The sequence below is a fragment of the Nicrophorus vespilloides genome, unplaced genomic scaffold, assembly GCF_001412225.1.
Source record: "Nicrophorus vespilloides isolate i.1.1-1 unplaced genomic scaffold, Nicve_v1.0, whole genome shotgun sequence".
NCBI classification, from domain to species: Eukaryota; Metazoa; Arthropoda; class Insecta; order Coleoptera; family Silphidae; genus Nicrophorus; species Nicrophorus vespilloides.
Genome location: NW_017097446.1, coordinates 52,629 through 65,979, shown reverse-complemented (window position 1 = coordinate 65,979; position 13,351 = coordinate 52,629). Strand labels below are relative to the sequence as shown.

The window sequence follows — 13,351 nt, the reverse complement described above, 5'->3', positions numbered from 1 at the left end:
GTCGGACAGATGGAAACGCGCACAAATGTCAAATCAGATAAATCTTCGACGGACGGACGGACACATAGACACAATGTGTTGTTTACATGTAATTGAAAAGGTTTTGCGTTACATAATGATATTCATGTCATACGCGCGAATAATAATAATAAATATTTATCGTAAGGTGTCAGGTATTTAATTAATTAAACGCGTGACTCATCCATTGTGTGTATTAAACATTGCAACAAAATAAAATTCGTCCACCTTTTTCTTCAGCATCCTCCTATTATTTACATAATTATCTCAGACTTCAATTTCTTTGCGTTTTTTTTGTTGTTGTTTTCTTCACTTCTTCTTCTTCGGTGATGTATGGATCCATTACATGGGAACAAGAGGAGACACTCTCTTTAACGCCTCATTTTCGGCTCGGACCGTGAACGTTATGAGCCCGAGAAAAGTGCAGATTTATCTTTCGCGAGCTCCGATTGCGTCGGTCGTAACTGTAAATCTATGAAAAAAAAAACCTCTTTCTCTTTCTGAATATATCAGAAGATTTCGTCTTCTCGATGTATTCTCGATTGCATCCAGAGTATCTATCGAAGTCTCGAAATGGAAATGGGCGTGTGTCGTCGCTGCTCCGTGTATCCCAGAAACGGGGAACAGCAAACAACAACGGTTTACCTACGCGAACACGAATTTACATAGTCAGTAATTCAATCACGGCTCTATTCCAAACGCAGATTAGGATCGTTGTAGGCGCCACTTGTCTATACACAAATTCAAGGTGAATTTCTCTCTCTCTCTCACCTTCTCGTTCACTCGTTCGTTCGCTCTTTGCGCGCAATCCGAATAATGCTTCAACATAATCGTAACAATAGCAACAGAAACCTTACTCTTACTTGCTTGCTCCATCCACACTAGAAAACCGAAGAATCGTACAATAATTTCTAAACACTTTACACACGTTCCCCAACTATTACAGCTCTATTATACACAATTTAGTTTCTCATCTACCACCAACTTCAATCAATACGTTCAATAGAATCTAATAGTGTTACAATTTTTATTTTTCTAAGAGCTTCAAATTTCTCAATCTTTGGAATTGTCAAGAAACTTCACTTTACATATTTAGTTTGTACAAATAAACTCTATAAAATCTAAAGATGTTTCTTTTTATGGAAGTTTAGACCTCAAGTTTAGTATCAATTTACTAAATAAACTACATTGACGAACGTTCCAAGCTTTAATATGCTAATTCAGTTTCTTATATGTCTCTATCCGCTATCAAGATATTCAATAAAACGTAAAGTCTCTTCCATTTTTGGAAAATCCAATCGCTCGACATCACGTCTAATTTATTAGAAAATTGTACGATAATTTTCAAACTACTTCCTAAATTATCTAAATTTTTCAATATATCTATTTAGTTAGTTGTTATCGAGATATTTATTAAAATTGTATTAAACATGAAGCTTTTATTTAGAAATTGTTAAACGAAGTGAATAGCTTCTAACTACGCACTGTATTTAATTTCTTTTGTGTTCGTGGGTTTCGAGCAGACTATGAAAGAATCAAATAGGGAAGAGAAGAAAGGAAAGTTGAGATAATACATAAGTAAATGGGATGAAGGGTGATTATTCTTGGGATGGAAATGAATTTAAATTAATTCAAAAATTCTACCTAAATTCTATTAAAATCCAGTTTTACGCTTTTTATTATCACTGCTACTGCTAGAACCGTAACTATTATTATTATTATAGTGTGTGAGTGTGTGGATGGTCTCGTAAAATACAGTTAACGAGTATTTCAGAAACTGGAAACAGTTTAAGGAATGATGTTTTTTTTACGAAGAGGGGAGGAGGACCTCTTACAAATTAGGCAACATATGCAAATGTTTCTCGTGCGAAGGAGAACTGAAAATGTGAGTAAAGGAGAGTTGATTCTTTCTGGCTGGTCTCGTCGGCTAACGAAACTTTTCTTTCCAGTTTTGGAAAGCAGGTGATGTATGGATTTCTTGCATGGTGCATATGCATATAAACTTACCACTCACTCATTCATTCACTCGGCGAGCGACAGAGTGAGAAATAGATGTAGAGAGGGAGAGTGAGAGAGCAGGTAGCGAAGGGATGGATGGATGCTGGGTCACAAGGGCGTGACCGGATCCTGGGAACATCCGCAAAACCACTTAATGTCTCTCACGGGAATCGGAAATCTCTTCTCTCTCTCAAACACACACAGACAAACTGAAAAAAAAATCAAAGAAGAAGAAAGCGGTGACAAAATACACACACACATAAAAATGAGAGCTTCTTGTCTTGTCTTCTTCCAGTTTTTATTCATATTACAGCTATCTGTAGAAATACATAAGAAAAAAAAAGGCTTGACTCAATTCCCACAACACTTTTTCGGCGTCAATAAAACGGTTGAAATTGCTTATTTAGAAGAAATACAGACGAATCAGGACAAATCATCAAAATTCGTTAACTCTATTATATAAATCAGATTACTCTTCAGTTTTACTCATCAATTTTCTTTTTTCTTATGTTGCTTTTTTCTTTATTTCTGTGTTTGCTGTGTTAGCGAGTCTGGAGCGAAATCTTGGGAGCTGTTTGCTCTTCACCATATTAGAGTAGACCAAAGTCGGCAGATCTTCCTTTCCTTTGCCAAATAAAGGCAAATCTATGGTAACAATTATAGAGACGCGGAAGACCAGATTTGTATATCCATAGAACGAGAGAGAGAGAAACAACGAGAGTGGAGACGGGATGAGAAGCAATTTTAGTGAGATCATCTCTTCTCTTCACAGACAACACAACTAACCAACCAACAACACACAAAGAAGGACCGAGAACAGCATCAGCAGCAGAAACCGCTGTAATAGATGGGAGAGAAGGAGAGATGTATAAACCCGGTACAATTCAACCTGTATCTAACTACCAATCTGTGCTACACATGTTTTGAATTAAATTATAGGAGCTCCATAAACGAACAGGTGCCCCGCGCATTGTTTCGCTCCGTTAAAAACTCGCTGTTATCAACCACTTTAATTTCATGTGGTTTATGTGCTAGACCGCAATGAGACAACGGAACGACGACTCGACCAGATACTCAACGCAGATACTGTGTACTGTACTGTACACATTACATCTACTGCTCTGAAAACATTATGCGAGCTGCATTTACATTTTTTGTTTTCTTAAACTTTTCGTAAATTAAATTTAATTATTGCCAATAATCAAGTATACCGTTTTCGCGCAGATCGATTGAGAATTAGATTAAATTCAATAATATTTATTAATACAAAATCAATTCAACGTTAAATTACCATTAGAAACGTATCAAAATCTTATTTGCAAATTATAATCAAATTCTAAATAATTTCGCCATTTTATTTGAAGTCAGCCATTTTGTTTTTGGCTGTCACAATTTTTCGTGGTTCAATGAAAAAAAAATCACGTAAATTGTTTTATGCATTTTTCTCGAAAACGATTGAAGCGATTTTCGAATGCACATATGCATTTTAAAGGTAAATGTGCTTTGATTAATAATTATAAATATATTTCATAATTTGTTGTTGGTGATGTGGAGTAATTAATGAATTAAGTACGAGTTTTTTTGGACAATTTTAAGCTGAAATTGTGCAAAGGAGTAATGCAAATATTTGATAATACTTGCAAGAAGACTCCGTGGCGCAACGGTAGCGCGTCTGACTCCAGATCAGAAGGTTGCGTGTTCAAATCACGTCGGGGTCAAACAACAATTTTTGTTTATAATTTATCTTTTATATTATTATTTATTAATGAAATTGTAAGATACGAAATATATTAATTAATTGTTTATATCTTATATAATTAAGTTTATAATAATGTTATATATTTATTGTTTTACATATATAATTGAAGTGGTAAATCGAAAATTGTATATATATATATATTTAATAATTGTAATATTTAACGTCGCTATTAAACTGATGAGATTATTCGGTTGAGATTCGTTCGTAACGAGTTAATCGTTGTATTGGATTTCGGTTTTGGGAAATGATGCTGTTGCAAAAGGTCGTGCCTTTTGTTGTGAGTCCGGAAGATATCCGTTGTGATTAGTTTGTATAATAAATTTGTAATAGTCAAGGGTGGCTTAACTGGAGGGTTCACGACAATGAATGGTCAGATGTGGGCAGAACCAGCAGCAAATAAATGATTGTGTGTCTGTATTTATCCAAGAAGGGGAGATATAGTTCTGATGACAAAAGGGCCCTCCTCCATTTGGTCGCGTGCTTTCCCATCAACTGATGCAGTCAGTCAGCACAGCCTCATCGAATTTCGCATATGCTTCTTTCTACTTAATCGCGTATGATTCCGTGTGATTCCCACAATCAGGAACGACTCTCTCTCTCTCCCCCTCGCTTCCTCCCTTACCACTCGATCGACGTAGTGCAGTATCGATTTCATACGCCAATTTACCCATTCAATTGCTGTCCGATTACCGATGGGAACACACCGGTCTTGCTGCTTAAAGCTAACAGTAAAGAGCTGTGAAAGGGAGGGCGGGCGGTACGAGAGTCAGAGAGATACTCTCCGATTTATGTCGTACAGGTGACCAAATCGCCGATGTTTCCTTTTTTCCAACGAGAAAGAGTTTTCGCTTGCATGTTAACAATTTGATAATGTTAACGCCGTAACGGTTCCAAATACCTCTTCACATTTCTTTTACGATTCTGCAATTTCTGCATTCAAAGTTTACAAATTTTGCATTCAAAGTTTACAAATTTTGCATATTTACAGTCATATTTGTTGTTTTATTTTTTTACAAAATATATCAGATTATAGTTTTAAATAGACAAATTGCAGCAAAATTTTTGTAATGATGTTAACGGTTCCAAATACTTTCCAAACTCAATCCATCATTAATAATAATTTTTCTATAAACATATTTCATGATTCTTTGAAATTCTATTTGTTTTTTTTTTCTTCCAAAATTCGGAACTGCAGTTTGTAAAGTCTACGATGATTTATAATTTATAGTGTTCGAGTTGGAATAGATCAATGTTGGCATTATTTATTGAGTTGGAAGAGTAGGAGGAGGAGGAGGAGGAGAACTGGTTCAATAGATTTATGCAATTGCATGCGCGTTATTGAGTCTGCAGTTAATTGTTTGTGTTTTCTTTGGGATATCATTTTTTAATTGCAATTGATGTTTGCATGGATTTATTTCCGAGTAGCGTGCGCGTATGCATGTATGCATGCATGTACGTATGCTCCCACATGGGTCAAGACGTCCACTCTACTCGTTTCACTACTCTTCTCCTCCCTTCACTCTTCGGTGGATCGCTTCGATTGTCCTCCTCTTCTGCCCAGTGACACTGGTGGATTCGATCACACCTACATTTTTATACATTTTACACACAATAGTATAATCACAGCTGACAACCAAACACATTTATACATTCTCCTCCTCCTCCTCCTCCTTCTCACTTTTTACTCTTTATTTCACGTATTCGAGACGGATCATTCAGGCAGCGCTATAAATAATGCACACCACGTTCAACATTTACCATTTCTAGTTAATTAAACTCACACTAATTCCGCCCACTTCGACATATACACAAGCATCATCAATCCGAAGCGAAATTCTAGTTTTCCGGACTCCATTTGTATTAGCAATCAGCAAAAGTTAACTTGCACTTCGAGACTAATAGATGTTGTTACCTCATTCGAGGTAGAACCCGTACGCTTATTGTATTCGATCCAATCAAGGTTTCAAGAAAATAAAAGATAAATGCATAAATCTTGTTAACAAAGTTGTTGTAGAACATTTTCCTGAATGGTATCAGCCGATGGTGATCTGCTCACAGCAGGTTCATTCCGCATTCATTTTTACAATTCCTCATTGTTCTGCTCGGGCCGCAGAAAGAAAAAAAAAATAAAAATGGTAAAGGCGAAATGGGTAAAAGTGGAGAGTAATGTTTAAATAGAGTGCTTTTGTGCGGATAATATCGAAAAATAGCAGAGCGTACGTAATATAATGATGAAAAGAAGATGGAATGGTATTGAAAGACCGGCGGCAGCGGGACACAATGAGAGTGGACAATGCACTCGCATTGGAGTTCCCGGTCAATTCATCAATGGCCTTTGGAATGTCCTGTGTGAAAGAGCAGAAGTGGATGGAATAACCGAAGATATCTGAGAAGTGCGTCAAAGTCTTGGTTTCCGAAAACTGCAATGAATGGACGCTTTTCATTATCACCATTTATTCATGCAACAGAAACATCTGAGACAATAACAGCAAACACGAACAAAAAAACTGGACGAAAACAGACAAAACCAAGTCAAAACACAATGTAGCTTAATTCCAAACTGCTTTGTTAATATAGTAACAATAATAGATTATATCACTACATTGGTGAAGTGTAACATAAGTAAAACAAGATAAATGACTTCGAAAAGATAATAATTTCTAAAAATTTTAAATTTCAATTGAGTTATGGGCCCACCACGCTTCCGCTCGCCACTCTGCTCTTAAAAGTTGCGTAATCTTCAGTTATCATCAACTTTTAACGTTTAATAAAAATATATTTAACTTTAGAAAATATGCTAAAATGCAGACAAATTTAAGAAAAAAATGTTATTTTGAACCAATATGAAAGACTCCGTGGCGCAACGGTAGCGCGTCTGACTCCAGATCAGAAGGTTGCGTGTTCAAATCACGTCGGGGTCATTATATAACTTTTGGATCCCTAAAGCTAAACTTAACATTGAACTTTAAAAGTCTAGTGTTTATTAATTTCCCAATTGTTTTCATTTTACGATTGGTATTCATGTGTGTACTTTAATATTAATGTTATTTGGTAAAGTTGTTAATGACATATAAACGTAACTTTTGCGCTTGAAAGTTAACTTTATCGACTCCGTGGCGCAACGGTAGCGCGTCTGACTCCAGATCAGAAGGTTGCGTGTTCAAATCACGTCGGGGTCATCACACAACTTTTGGAGTTATATATACAATATTAAATAAACTAAAGTTAGTTAAATAACTAGGCGTGTTTTGGACTTTAATACTGTATTCGAAGTTTTCGAAGATTATCTGTTAAAATGTTACCTAATCTAATGATTTGGTTCTAGCAGAGCATGGTTTCGATCCACGGACCTCTGGGTTATGGGCCCAGCACGCTTCCACTGCGCCACTCTGCTCTTAAAAAACCTATCAAATATATTTTTTTTTCTCCAAAAATATTACACATTTATTTGACATTTGAAATGTCAATGTCAATAACTTTATCGACTAACCATAGTTTAAAATTTTAATCTTAAGTATCCTAAACACTTCAAATGTAAATAATTGCTTTGGCAATTATCTCCATAATATTGTTAAAAGTTTAAGAAATATAAACCGATGCAAACCCAATACAATTATGTTGAGAGATTTGTAACAAGATAAATGTTTGTGCCCTTGCAAATTGTAAAAAGGGTAAATAATTATGTATGTAAATAAAGTTATTCTTGAATTTGAATTTTGACTCCAGATATTTTTTAAAGTATTTTTGAATTTTGACTGCATGTATATGACATTTAGACGTCAAAAGTTGTCAAAAAAGTTAACTTTATAGACTCCGTGGCGCAACGGTAGCGCGTCTGACTCCAGATCAGAAGGTTGCGTGTTCAAATCACGTCGGGGTCATACAACTTTTGGAATTAACATCCTTAACTTTAATTAACAAAACGCAATCAAAGTCCAATTAAATTAGCTGCTTTGAGAATATTCAAATTGTTGAAATGACGAGATAGTAAATAGATTCGTTGATGCTCCTTTTTGTATAACTTCAATAAACAATATTTTAGTAAAGAAAGTATTATAAATTTTCACAATTACTTTAATTTTACTCCTTTTTACTGCCTTGATTAGTTTTCTAAAATTTGGAATATTTTTTAAAGGATTTTTGAACTTTGATTGCATTTATTTGACATTTTGACGTCAAAAGTTGTCAAAAAGTTAACTTTATAGACTCCGTGGCGCAACGGTAGCGCGTCTGACTCCAGATCAGAAGGTTGCGTGTTCAAATCACGTCGGGGTCATACAACTTTTAGAAGTAACAGCTCTAAAACTAATTAAAAAAAAAACAATCAACACCCAATTAATTTAGCTACATTGAGAATATCCAAATTATTGAAATGACGAGAAAGTAAGTTGGATTGTTGATGCTCCTTTTTGTAACTTGAATAATATCATTTTAGTAAAGAAAGTATTATACATTTTCACAATTACTTTAATTTTACTCCTTTTTACTGCCTTGATTAGTTTTCTAAAATTTTGAATATTTTTTAAAGGATTTTTGAACTTTGATTGCATGTATTTGACATTTTGACGTCAAAAGTTGTCAAAAAGTTAACTTTATAGACTCCGTGGCGCAACGGTAGCGCGTCTGACTCCAGATCAGAAGGTTGCGTGTTCAAATCACGTCGGGGTCATACAACTTTTAGAAGAAACAGCTCTAAAACTAATTAAAAAAAAACAATCAACACACTATTAAAATAGCTACATTGAGAATGTTCAAATTATTGAAATGACGAGAATGTAAGTGGAATCGTTGATGCTCCTTCTTGTATAAATAACATTTTAGTAAAGAAAGCATTATAAATTTTCACAATTACTTTAATTTTACTTCCTTGATTAGTTTTCTAAAATTTTTAATATTTTTTAAAGTATTTTTGAAGTTTGACTGCATTTATTTGACATTTAGACGTCAAAAGTTGTCAAAAAAGTTAAATTTGTCGACTCCGTGGCGCAACGGTAGCGCGTCTGACTCCAGATCAGAAGGTTGCGTGTTCAAATCACGTCGGGGTCATCATACAACTTTTAGTTTATGACTACGAAAAACCAAATCGTTTTTAATTGAAGTTAATGGCAAAACTTGTAATTATAGTAACTTTTGAGTTTTCGATATAAGTTCCAGATAATTTGAAACCATATAGGTTTATGGTTTTGGCTGGAGAGACGAAAATAAAATCCTAACTATAATATGCTTATCTAGCCTCAATATGTAGTTCGTAACCTTCTGACTTGGAAGTAAATACAAAAAAAGAAACGTTTTTACTGCTTGCAAGTTTATGTTTCGCGATTTTCCTTCTTAATTAATCTGAATGGCTCGTGGATGCGCGTTATTTATGTGGCACGGGTCTTAGGCTAAATGGTGCGAGTGCTGTATAAGAAATGCAAATGGGGAAAATATTTTGAAATGTTTTATTCATTATATGAATCATTTGCTTCCCACGCGAGAGAACACACACAACACCACACAGCGCACGCTGTAATAATCGTATTCATAAAGCCCGGCTCTTCCTCTCTCTTTATACGTCCATCCACTTTGCGGTCGGATCTCAACTTCAAACATTACTATACAGTATCGATCTCGTTCTATTATATTTTTGTTTTGCTCGATGAGAGCGGACGGACGGACGGACGCATGTTCGAACCAAACGATTTGTAAGTAGTTTGTAGTGCGGTGGTGTGTGTAGCAGTAGTCAGTAGTAGCGACGATAATTGCGAAGAACCCGAGCTCGCAAATTCTTATGTAAAGTACATGAAAAACGTGACTCGACTGAGGTGTCGACTTGATTGAAACCGCAAAAACAATTAAGCAAAAATGAATACCATTACATTATTATAATTATAGACGTTAGAACATAATGGTGTAACGGTCCACCATCAATTATCCGAGCATGATCTTCAGGTGCAACAAGCGCGCGCTCATACACTCACACACACACACAATTCCTTCAGCAGCAGCACCAGCAACAACAACAAAAAAGTAATATTTGCAAATGAATCTTCGAAGTCTGCATACACACGTTTACTATAATAGTACGGTTCCTTGTTAGCATCTAGATGGACATCAGTACAGTACATTAAATAATCGTGCTTCTTCCATCGGACAAACGAAAAATATCGCTCCAAATCTCTCTTCACCTTTCTTCTATCTGCTCTGCACGTAAAAAAGAAGTGTTAAATGATTAATTAAAGATTGGAATCTGTTTTTCTTCGCTGCCTGCCTTGGTACATGCGTTCGTCTCGTAACTCGAGTAGCTTTGACCATTAGTGCTCACCGCGACAATCCTTCTCTTTCTTCGACCAAATGCGTGACGCAACTCGCACACATACACACACACACGTATATAAAATATATATTAATCATTACCCGTCGACTCTGTTATTAATCAAAAGTGAAAATACTAGAGGCAGTAGTTGTTTAATCGTTTTCAGTTCGTTCAACATTACTATTACTCGTGTATTGTACATATCTGATCGTAATACCATTAGAACCTGCGTTCAGAGATTAAGGATTAAATTCTTCATCCGGGACAGCAATTTTAATTAAAGTTGATACATTTTATTAGTTTGAATTTTTAGTTTTAGATTTTTTTTCTTTCAAGTCATTATAATCTTATACTAAGATTATATTGATAACAAGAGCAGAGTGGCGCAGTGGAAGCGTGCTGGGCCCATAACCCAGAGGTCCGTGGATCGAAACCATGCTCTGCTATGACCAAATCATCAGATTAGGTAACATTTTAATAATCAAAAGGAAATATCAATTCGCCTGTAAATAAAAAAACGTCGTTCTTTGAAATAATTGATCGGTTTGTAATTGCTATGGGTTGAACTCTTCAAAGGTTGTTATGACCCCGACGTGATTTGAATACGCAACCTTTGCTTTCAAATTTTTTGTAATATTGCCAACTTCCGATACAGTTATATAAATACATTTTATTCGTATCTATTTTAAACTTTTACCACTCGAGATAAAGTTATTGAACATTTTTTTGTGAAAAAAAATTCTTTTTAAGGAGCAAAGGGCGCAGTGGAAGCATAAGAGGTCCGTGGATAGAAAAAAATGCTCTGCTAAAACTGTCCCAGTGCAGGTTTCAACTTTTGTTATATTGCATTGAATCAATGCTGAATGGGTGAAGAATATTTAAAATGTTGATATGACCCCGACGTGATTTGAACACGCAACCTTCTGATCTGGAGTCAGACGCGCTACCGTTGCGCCACGGAGTCGACAAAGTTAACTTTTAAACACCAAAGTTGGTATTACCTGACATTTAACTGTCATTTGAACTGTATTAATGTTTGCAAATATCATCAATAATATTTATCAAAAGTGATGTATTGAACTATTCACGTGATTGCTAGTTGTAAAATGATTATAATTGAGAAATTAAAATATACGACTTAAAAATATCCGAAAATAAGATTATTTTTATAAAATTTAAATTGCATGATCAACTTTCAACTACTGCACATGTTATTTATATAAATGATACAAATACGAGCTTCAAAAATTCTCGTCATTTCAACAATTTGAATATTCTCAAAGCAACTAATTTAATTGGACTTTGATTGCGTTTTGATAATTAAAGTTAGAGATGTTAATTCCAAAAGTTGTATGACCCCGACGTGATTTGAACACGCAACCTTCTGATCTGGAGTCAGACGCGCTACCGTTGCGCCACGGAGTCGATAAAATAATTTAATTCTTAACAAACACAGCACTTTAATTCAATTAGTATCATAATTATTGATAATAATTTTACATATTTCATGAATCTCTATATATTCACTATTTATTAGTAAATGTTAATTAATTGTTTTGTTTTTTAAAAATTTATTAATGATTAACATGCAATAAAAAGTAAGTGAAGAGAACAAGTGTGAGTGTATTTAAGTTAAGGTAAGAGATGTCCGTGGGCTATGCGAATGAATGCATATATGTATATAATGTCTTCATGTGTAGAAACAAAGACGAGTCAGTATTGGAAGAATAAGTAGTAGTAGTAGAAGTAGTAGTGGAGACAGCAGCCAGCAGTAGTAGTGATAGTAGTAAGAATAAGGAGGAAGAAGATGGAGAAGACGGGGTAGGTGGAGGTGGTGGAAGACGTTAACACGGCATGTTTTGCTGTTATCTATTATCCTCGACGTTCTATGTTACTGTAGTAACCATGAACCTGACAGCGGGCGGCGATATAATAATTAGCAATGTAAGTAGATGGGACATGAGAAGTGGTCTTCGTCGGTCGGTCTATCCTAGCGATGCGACTGGATGTGGACTATATGAACCATATGCAGTGCCACGGAAGAAGGACCGACTTATATGATTACAACGAGAGAGCGAGAGAAAGACGACGACGGACTGTGCCGTTGCGGAGGAGAGAGGCCAATGCACTCTCCCTTCTGGACTGGTCTGGAGAAGAGGTTGCGAGATGAGATCCGGGCAATACACAGAGAGACAGGTGTAGCCCACACGTTTACACTTCGATTTGTTTAATACACACACACACACAATAAACACCCACCATGGAATTTACGTGGGTATATATACACACACACATACAAGTACACACTCTGATCCTGAGCATCGAACGTCGAAGATGTCTTTCTTCGTCCTCTCCATCCTCGACGGATGCGCGATGGTGCGGTGTCTTCGGCTAGGAGGAGGTGGAGGATGGATGCAGCACGCATGCATAGTCCACCGTAAACCGGTAATGTTCGTTTACGGCGCCGTAAATTATCCAATCATTGAAACGCATCGCATTGCGACGATATTCCTCTACTTATTTTATGGGTGGTCGGGTTCACCACCCGCGCATTTCTTCTCTCTTCATTCAATCAATGGTCAATCGACACCAACCAAAAAACTGACAAACAGGTGGTTGACACGACACCGTTCATTTAGATGCAAGAACTATGAATTTAAATTTTCTATACAAAAATATATATTGTAAAGAGCTATGTGGATGTAGCACAAATCACATCTTAATTGTTTCATTGTGGTTTTTCTGCATGTCTTCATTTTCCCAGCACGGAATGAACGATAAAACAAAGTGCGGTAAGTAAATAAGCCGGAGGCGCCTTCGACGGTCGACCGAGACGCAACGAGACCGAAGCGTAATTAATTTTTGTCCCGATAAAATTACGATCCGTTTAAAGTAACATTTCAATTAGTCCCAGATCCCAATTTAGATTATTGCTGCCAGTGTATACGCACGTCGTATACGCCAAAAACTTGTCATTTTTGTTTTTTTTTCATTTCAACTCTCTTTCACCAATAAATCTCTCTTCTCTTGCGACACCGAAATTACGCTTCAATTAATTACCGAGTACGGCTTCGTTTTGTTCCCACAATTATCTATTTGGAATGTCAGACAATTATTAAGGTTACGGATTTATTTCAGTAAACACTCGCTACAAGATTTTTGTTAAGTGGAAGAGGAAATAATCTCATTTGGTTATGGGGACAGATTTTTTTGTTGGTTCTCTGGAGAAGGGCATCATGCACCCTCATCGTTTGGGAACTCGGAGAGATGAGCATCCGGGA

At 35.9% G+C, this 13,351-nt stretch overlaps 11 non-coding genes across 11 annotated transcripts; 8 read left to right on the top strand and 3 right to left on the bottom strand.

Moving 5' to 3' along the window:
• The first annotated feature begins 3,662 nt into the window (after window positions 1-3,662).
• On the top strand, window positions 3,663-3,734 carry Trnaw-cca. Its single transcript has one exon. It is a non-coding gene; the product is annotated as a tRNA-Trp (tRNA).
• Window positions 3,735-6,624: 2,890 nt separating this feature from the next.
• Trnaw-cca lies at window positions 6,625-6,696 on the top strand. The gene has a single exon. It is a non-coding gene; the product is annotated as a tRNA-Trp (tRNA).
• Window positions 6,697-6,882: 186 nt separating this feature from the next.
• Window positions 6,883-6,954, top strand: Trnaw-cca. The gene has a single exon. It is a non-coding gene; the product is annotated as a tRNA-Trp (tRNA).
• A 143-nt stretch (window positions 6,955-7,097) lies between these two features.
• Trnam-cau lies at window positions 7,098-7,169 on the bottom strand. The gene has a single exon. It is a non-coding gene; the product is annotated as a tRNA-Met (tRNA).
• Window positions 7,170-7,584: 415 nt separating this feature from the next.
• On the top strand, window positions 7,585-7,656 carry Trnaw-cca. The gene has a single exon. It is a non-coding gene; the product is annotated as a tRNA-Trp (tRNA).
• Window positions 7,657-7,979: 323 nt separating this feature from the next.
• On the top strand, window positions 7,980-8,051 carry Trnaw-cca. The gene has a single exon. It is a non-coding gene; the product is annotated as a tRNA-Trp (tRNA).
• Window positions 8,052-8,372: 321 nt separating this feature from the next.
• On the top strand, window positions 8,373-8,444 carry Trnaw-cca. Its single transcript has one exon. It is a non-coding gene; the product is annotated as a tRNA-Trp (tRNA).
• Window positions 8,445-8,749: 305 nt separating this feature from the next.
• Trnaw-cca lies at window positions 8,750-8,821 on the top strand. Its single transcript has one exon. It is a non-coding gene; the product is annotated as a tRNA-Trp (tRNA).
• Window positions 8,822-10,444: 1,623 nt separating this feature from the next.
• Window positions 10,445-10,516, top strand: Trnam-cau. Its single transcript has one exon. It is a non-coding gene; the product is annotated as a tRNA-Met (tRNA).
• Window positions 10,517-10,962: 446 nt separating this feature from the next.
• Window positions 10,963-11,034, bottom strand: Trnaw-cca. Its single transcript has one exon. It is a non-coding gene; the product is annotated as a tRNA-Trp (tRNA).
• Window positions 11,035-11,423: 389 nt separating this feature from the next.
• Trnaw-cca lies at window positions 11,424-11,495 on the bottom strand. Its single transcript has one exon. It is a non-coding gene; the product is annotated as a tRNA-Trp (tRNA).
• Window positions 11,496-13,351: the final 1,856 nt, after the last annotated feature.